The sequence below is a fragment of the Convolutriloba macropyga genome, unplaced genomic scaffold (assembly GCF_964194025.1).
Source record: "Convolutriloba macropyga unplaced genomic scaffold, txConMacr16.3 SCAFFOLD_1593, whole genome shotgun sequence".
Lineage (NCBI taxonomy): Eukaryota > Metazoa > Xenacoelomorpha > Acoela > Convolutidae > Convolutriloba > Convolutriloba macropyga.
In genome coordinates, this window is record NW_027450252.1 from 12,501 (window position 1) to 20,317 (window position 7,817).

Genomic DNA, 7,817 nt, shown 5'->3' on the forward strand with positions numbered 1-7,817 from the left:
TAGCTAGCTTGAGCTAGCTAGCTAGCTTGAGCTTGAGCTTGAGCTTGAGCTAGCTAGCTTGAGCTTGAGCTAGCTAGCTAGCTTGAGCTTGAGCTAGCTAGCCAGCTTGAGCTTGAGCTAGCTAGCTAGCTTGAGCTTGAGCTTGAGCTAGCTAGCTTGAGCTTGAGCTTGAGCTAGCTAGCTAGCTTGAGCTTGAGCTAGCTAGCTAGCTTGAGCTTGAGCTTGAGCTAGCTAGCTTGAGCTTGAGCTTGAGCTAGCTAGCTAGCTTGAGCTTGAGCTAGCTAGCTTGAGCTTGAGCTAGCTAGCTTGAGATTGAGCTAGCTAGCTAGCTTGTGCTTGAGCTAGCTAGCTAGCTTGAGCTTGAGCTTGAGCTAGCTGGCTTGAGCTTGAGCTAGCTAGCTTGAGCTTGAGCTAGCTAGCTTGAGCTTGAGCTAGCTAGCTAGCTTGAACTTGAGCTAGCTAGCTAGCTTGAGCTTGAGCTTGAGCTAGCTAGCTAGCTTGAGCTTGAGCTAGCTAGCTAGCTTGAGCTTGAGCTTGAGCTAGCTAGCTTGAGCTTGAGCTTGAGCTAGCTAGCTAGCTTGAGCTTGAGCTAGCTAGCTTGAGCTTGAGCTAGCTAGCTTGAGCTTGAGCTAGCTAGCTAGCTTGAGCTTGAGCTAGCTAGCTAGCTTGAACTTGAGCTAGCTAGCTAGCTTGAGCTTGAGCTAGCTAGCTAGCTTGAGCTAGCTAGCTAGCTTGAGCTTGAGCTTGAGCTTGAGCTAGCTAGCTTGAGCTTGAGCTAGCTAGCTAGCTTGAGCTTGAGCTAGCTAGCTAGCTTGAGCTTGAGCTAGCTAGCTAGCTTGAGCTTGAGCTTGAGCTAGCTAGCTTGAGCTTGAGCTTGAGCTAGCTAGCTAGCTTGAGCTTGAGCTAGCTAGCTTGAGCTTGAGCTAGCTAGCTTGAGCTTGAGCTAGCTAGCTAGCTTGAGCTTGAGCTAGCTAGCTAGCTTGAGCTTGAGCTAGCTGGCTTGAGCTTGAGCTAGATAGCTTGAGCTTGAGCTAGCTAGCTAGCTTGAGCTAGCTAGCTAGAGCTCGACCTATGAAAAGCTGCGCAAACACTTATTCTATAATAATTGCGAAAATTAAAAATTTCACAAGTGAAAAGCTGCATAAACAGTAATTCTATGTGTGGGGCATTATTAGGGGGAGGTGTCTTGTCAAAATATGGCTGGACTAAAGACCTCAACCCAGATAGGGTGGAAGGCCCTATGATCGGTCTGTTACTAATCGGTGACCGATAAAGACCTGACCAAGGCCTGTAGTAAGCTTGGTTAGGCATTACAGGAGATAACACTAAGACCGAGGGGTCTTAGAGAGCCCTCTAGCGGGGCGAATAGAGCTAGATCGAGCCTTGGGAAAGCTAGATCGAGCAGGACTGAAGCTAAAGGATAGACCGAGAGGTCTGTCTGGTCCTCCTAGAGAGGCCAAGAGAAAGTACGAGAAGCCAACTAAAGCTTGATCGGGCCTTCAGCAAGCACGACCGAGCTGTACCGGAGCTAACACTAAGACCGAGGGGTCTTAGAGAGCCCTCTAGCGGGGCGAATAGAGCTAGATCGAGCCTTGGGAAAGCTAGATCGAGCAGGACTGAAGCTAAACGATAGACCGAGAGGTCTGTCTGGTCCTCCTAGAGAGGCCAAGAGAAAAAACGAGAAGCTAACTAAAGCTTGATCGGGCCTTCAGCAAGCAGGAGTTAGGAAGAAGGAAGATCAAAATTCTGCAGAGAGTTTTATTCTATGTTGATCTATGCTGTGCGAAACCATGTCTACTGCCTTGCAATCAACTCATACTTTTGAGTTCTTCTCTAGCCAATAAGCACCGTAACATAATTCGGAGTGTACGGCAAACGGTGGTTGACATTTGGTGAAAATTCCAGTGTCGTGTTACGGCACTGGGAAAGAACTTGAACTTGTGCTCAGGCAACCAAGCAGCCAAGGTTGTGCGGTGTCTTGCTACAAATGTTCGGTTGTGTTCTAAATTAGCTGAAGTAAGCTGAAGAGAAAAGCGAGAAAAGCGCTCCCAAATGGCCTAACACTGGCAGCCAATCAGAGTGCGAGAAAAGCGCTCCCAAATGGCCTAACACTGGCAGCCAATCAGAGTGCGAGAAAAGCGCTCCCAAATGGCCTAACAGTGGCAGCCAATCAGAGTGCGAGAAAAGCGCTCCCAAATGGCCTAACAGTGGCAGCCAATCAGAGTGCGAGAAAAGCGCTCCCAATTGAGCTTGAGCTAGCTAGCTAGCTTGAGCTTGAGCTAGCTAGCTAGCTTGAGCTTGAGCTTGAGCTAGCTAGCTTGAGCTTGAGCTTGAGCTAGCTAGCTAGCTTGAGCTTGAGCTAGCTAGCTTGAGCTTGAGCTAGCTAGCTTGAGCTTGAGCTAGCTAGCAAGCTTGTGCTTGAGCTAGCTAGCTAGCTTGAGCTTGAGCTTGAGCTAGCTAGCTTGAGCTTGAGCTAGCTAGCTTGAGCTTGAGCTAGCTAGCTTGAGCTTGAGCTAGCTAGCAAGCTTGTGCTTGAGCTAGCTAGCTAGCTTGAGCTTGAGCTTGAGCTAGCTGGCTTGAGCTTGAGCTAGCTAGCTTGAGCTTGAGCTAGCTAGCTTGAGCTTGAGCTAGCTAGCTAGCTTGAACTTGAGCTAGCTAGCTAGCTTGAGCTTGAGCTAGCTAGCTAGCTTGAGCTTGAGCTAGCTAGCTAGCTTGAGCTTGAGCTTGAGCTAGCTAGCTTGAGCTTGAGCTTGAGCTAGCTAGCTAGCTGGAGCTTGAGCTAGCTAGCTTGAGCTTGAGCTAGCTAGCTTGAGCTTGAGCTAGCTAGCTAGCTTGAGCTTGAGCTAGCTAGCTAGCTTGAACTTGAGCTAGCTAGCTAGCTTGAGTTTGAGCTAGCTAGCTTGAGCTTGAGCTAGCTAGCTTGAGCTTGAGCTAGCTAGCTAGCTTGAACTTGAGCTAGCTAGCTAGCTTGAGCTTGAGCTAGCTAGCTAGCTTGAGCTTGAGCTAGCTAGCTAGCTTGAGCTTGAGCTTGAGCTAGCTAGCTTGAGCTTGAGCTTGAGCTAGCTAGCTAGCTTGAGCTTGAGCTAGCTAGCTTGAGCTTGAGCTAGCTAGCTTGAGCTTGAGCTAGCTAGCTAGCTTGAGCTTGAGCTAGCTAGCTAGCTTGAACTTGAGCTAGCTAGCTAGCTTGAGCTTGAGCTAGCTAGCTAGCTTGAGCTAGCTAGCTAGCTTGAGCTTGAGCTTGAGCTTGAGCTAGCTAGCTTGAGCTTGAGCTAGCTAGCTAGCTTGAGCTTGAGCTAGCTAGCCAGCTTGAGCTTGAGCTAGCTAGCTAGCTTGAGCTTGAGCTTGAGCTAGCTAGCTTGAGCTTGAGCTTGAGCTAGCTAGCTAGCTTGAGCTTGAGCTAGCTAGCTAGCTTGAGCTTGAGCTTGAGCTAGCTAGCTTGAGCTTGAGCTTGAGCTAGCTAGCTAGCTTGAGCTTGAGCTAGCTAGCTTGAGCTTGAGCTAGCTAGCTTGAGATTGAGCTAGCTAGCTAGCTTGTGCTTGAGCTAGCTAGCTAGCTTGAGCTTGAGCTTGAGCTAGCTGGCTTGAGCTTGAGCTAGCTAGCTTGAGCTTGAGCTAGCTAGCTTGAGCTTGAGCTAGCTAGCTAGCTTGAACTTGAGCTAGCTAGCTAGCTTGAGCTTGAGCTTGAGCTAGCTAGCTAGCTTGAGCTTGAGCTAGCTAGCTAGCTTGAGCTTGAGCTTGAGCTAGCTAGCTTGAGCTTGAGCTTGAGCTAGCTAGCTAGCTTGAGCTTGAGCTAGCTAGCTTGAGCTTGAGCTAGCTAGCTTGAGCTTGAGCTAGCTAGCTAGCTTGAGCTTGAGCTAGCTAGCTAGCTTGAACTTGAGCTAGCTAGCTAGCTTGAGCTTGAGCTAGCTAGCTAGCTTGAGCTAGCTAGCTAGCTTGAGCTTGAGCTTGAGCTTGAGCTAGCTAGCTTGAGCTTGAGCTAGCTAGCTAGCTTGAGCTTGAGCTAGCTAGCTAGCTTGAGCTTGAGCTAGCTAGCTAGCTTGAGCTTGAGCTTGAGCTAGCTAGCTTGAGCTTGAGCTTGAGCTAGCTAGCTAGCTTGAGCTTGAGCTAGCTAGCTTGAGCTTGAGCTAGCTAGCTTGAGCTTGAGCTAGCTAGCTAGCTTGAGCTTGAGCTAGCTAGCTAGCTTGAGCTTGAGCTAGCTGGCTTGAGCTTGAGCTAGATAGCTTGAGCTTGAGCTAGCTAGCTAGCTTGAGCTAGCTAGCTAGAGCTCGACCTATGAAAAGCTGCGCAAACACTTATTCTATAATAATTGCGAAAATTAAAAATTTCACAAGTGAAAAGCTGCATAAACAGTAATTCTATGTGTGGGGCATTATTAGGGGGAGGTGTCTTGTCAAAATATGGCTGGACTAAAGACCTCAACCCAGATAGGGTGGAAGGCCCTATGATCGGTCTGTTACTAATCGGTGACCGATAAAGACCTGACCAAGGCCTGTAGTAAGCTTGGTTAGGCATTACAGGAGATAACACTAAGACCGAGGGGTCTTAGAGAGCCCTCTAGCGGGGCGAATAGAGCTAGATCGAGCCTTGGGAAAGCTAGATCGAGCAGGACTGAAGCTAAAGGATAGACCGAGAGGTCTGTCTGGTCCTCCTAGAGAGGCCAAGAGAAAGTACGAGAAGCCAACTAAAGCTTGATCGGGCCTTCAGCAAGCACGACCGAGCTGTACCGGAGCTAACACTAAGACCGAGGGGTCTTAGAGAGCCCTCTAGCGGGGCGAATAGAGCTAGATCGAGCCTTGGGAAAGCTAGATCGAGCAGGACTGAAGCTAAACGATAGACCGAGAGGTCTGTCTGGTCCTCCTAGAGAGGCCAAGAGAAAAAACGAGAAGCTAACTAAAGCTTGATCGGGCCTTCAGCAAGCACGACCGAGCTGTACCGGAGCTAACACTAAGACCGAGGGGTCTTAGAGAGCCCTCTAGCAGGGCGAATAGAGCTAGATCGAGCCTTGGGAAAGCTAGATCAAGCAGGACTGAAGCTAAACGATAGACCGAGAGGTCTGTCTGGTCCTCCTAGAGAGGCCAAGAGAAAGTACGAGAATCTAACTAAAGCTTGATCGGGCCTTCAGCAAGCACGACCGAGCTGTACCGGAGCTAACACTAAGACCGAGGGGTCTTAGAGAGCCCTCTAGCAGGGCGAATAGAGCTAGATCGAGCCTTGGGAAAGCTAGATCGAGCAGGACTGAAGCTAAACGATAGACCGAGAGGTCTGTCTGGTCCTCCTAGAGAGGCCAAGAGGAAGTACGAGAAGCTAACTAAAGCTTGATCGCGCCTTCAGCAAGCACGATTGAGCAAGACCGGAGCTAACACTAAGACCGAAGTGTCTTAGAGAGCCCTCTAGTGGGGCGAATAGAGCTAGATCGAGCCTTGGGAAAGCTAGATCGAGTAAGATTGAAGCTGAAAGAGTGTCAGAGGAGCAAATGAACCTCCAAAAAGTGAAAATCAAATTTTAGAAAAAAACACAAGTTAAATACTGCATGGACAGTAATTCTATGTGTGGGGCATTATTAGGGAGAGGTGTCTTGTCAAAATATGGCTGGACTAAAGACCTCAACCCGGATAGGGTGGAAGGCCCTATGATTGGTCTGTTACTAATCGGTGACCGATAAAGACCTGACCAAGGCCTGTAGTAAGCTTGGTTAGGCATTACAGAAGATAACACTAAGACCGAGGGGTCTTAGAGAGCCCTCTAGCGGGGCGAATAGAGCTTGATCAAGCCTTGGGCAAGCTAGATCGAGCAGGACTGAAGCTAAACGATAGACCGAGAGGTCTGTCTGGTCCTCCTAGAGAGGCCAAGAGAAAGTACGAGAATCTAACTAAAGCTGGGTCGGGCCTTCAGCAAGCACGACCGAGCAGTACCGGAGCTAACACTAAGACCGAGGGGTCTTAGAGAGCCCTCTAGTGGGGCGAATAGAGCTAGATCGAGCCTTGGGAAAGCTAGATCGAGCAGGACTGAAGCTAAACGATAAACCGAAAGGTCTGACGGGTCCTCATAAGAGGCATGGAGAAAGATCTGATACTAAAGTACCTCTCGGAAGTAATAAAATATGCCTGATGAAGCCGGGTATGATGTTTGTTGTTTGATGGCATTCATCGATTAGGTCTGGTGGATTCCCCATTACTCCGAGTGGTACTAGTAGAGGCTCCTACAGGGGTGAGCAAAGCGAGATCAAGCCTTAGGCAAGCTAGATCGAGCAGAACTGAAGCTGAAAAGCAAAATAAATGACAGGTCTGTCCAAATCAATAAACTTGAAATCCAGTGTGGTCACCACGGGTCACGAGGTGAATTCCTAGCGATTGTCTGCTGAACGTATAGGAAGGCCCGAAACGAACGATAATTTCATTGCACAGTGGAGATACTATACGTTCAGGAGTAGCATACATCGGGTTTGATCTATGATCATGTCTGGTCTCCGAGGATCCACCGGGTTACCAACTGGCACCGCTGTACTGGGTGTAAAACTGGGCCACCTGAAGTCCCGGGTGTAAAACTAGGTGCCTCTGTGCCAAAGTAGCGGCTTGCGTAGTGCATTATGCCTCCGGCTTGCGAAATGGTTATAAGCAATAACAACAGGACGCCGCGGGGTGTTCACTTAAAGGAGTAACGTTCTCTCAAGGGAGGGGATCTAAAAATCTTGATAAAACATTTATTCTATGCAAAATTTGTGCGCAAATTTTGCAAAGTAAAAAGCTGCACTGTAGCAAATTCTATGTGTGTAGCATTATTAGGGAAGTGTTGTTTGATGGCACCTCTCTACTTGATGCACCAAAGAACTACCTTGATGGCTCATGACCGCTGGTAATCTGTCGTCGCTAGTAGTTCGGAACTGAGAACAAATATGTTCGCAAATTACAACAATTATACAGCATATTGCTGAATAAAGCAGAACCGAATAATACTCAGTGACTTTACACCAAGACTGACTAATGTCTGGATTGTATCGTCCTACTCGAGTAAGGCGAAGAAAAGCTAGAAAGATACGCTTTTCACAAAGCAGGCTTAATGCATGCAAACCAAGGAGGAAGGAGTGATGCCCCTCCTTATAATAAGCAGAACCAAATAAAGAACAGACAGCATCATCTGTACAGTGACCAAGAAGAGGTGAAACTTCTGTATGTGAAAAGGCAATTTGAGCGAGATTTATTAGCAGACTAGTATTATGTTGTTTCTAGTAGGCGAAAGCCGAAACATCAACATGTGAAAATCTGATATTAAATCCTCAATCATTTTCCCTAGTATTATACAGCTATGAGTAACCTTAATTGGACACGGCAATTATTGCTGACCGGTGAAACTTTCGCATGGGAAAGACACACACACTTCTTGACAAAGCAATAAGTATTATGCTGTTTCTAGTACGCGAAAGCAGAAACATCAGCATGTGAAAGTTGTGAAGTTGAAGAATTTTTGTGTTGAGTACGATGTTGTTACTAGTAACCATGTCGACAGCTGAGAACTGTTCTCTAACCAATAGAAGGTGAAACTTCTGTATGTGAAAAGGCAATTTGAGCGAGATTTCTTAGCAGACTAGTATTATGTTGTTTCTAGTAGGCGAAAGCCGAAACATCAACATGTGAAAATCTGATATTAAATCCTCAATCATTTTCCCTAGTATTATACAGCTACTAGTAGCCGTAATTGGTCAGGGAAACATTGTTGACCGGTGAAACTTCACATGGGAAAGACACACAAATTACTTGACAAAACAATAAGTATTATGCTGTTTCTAGTATGCGAAAGCAGAAACATCAGCATGTGAAAGTT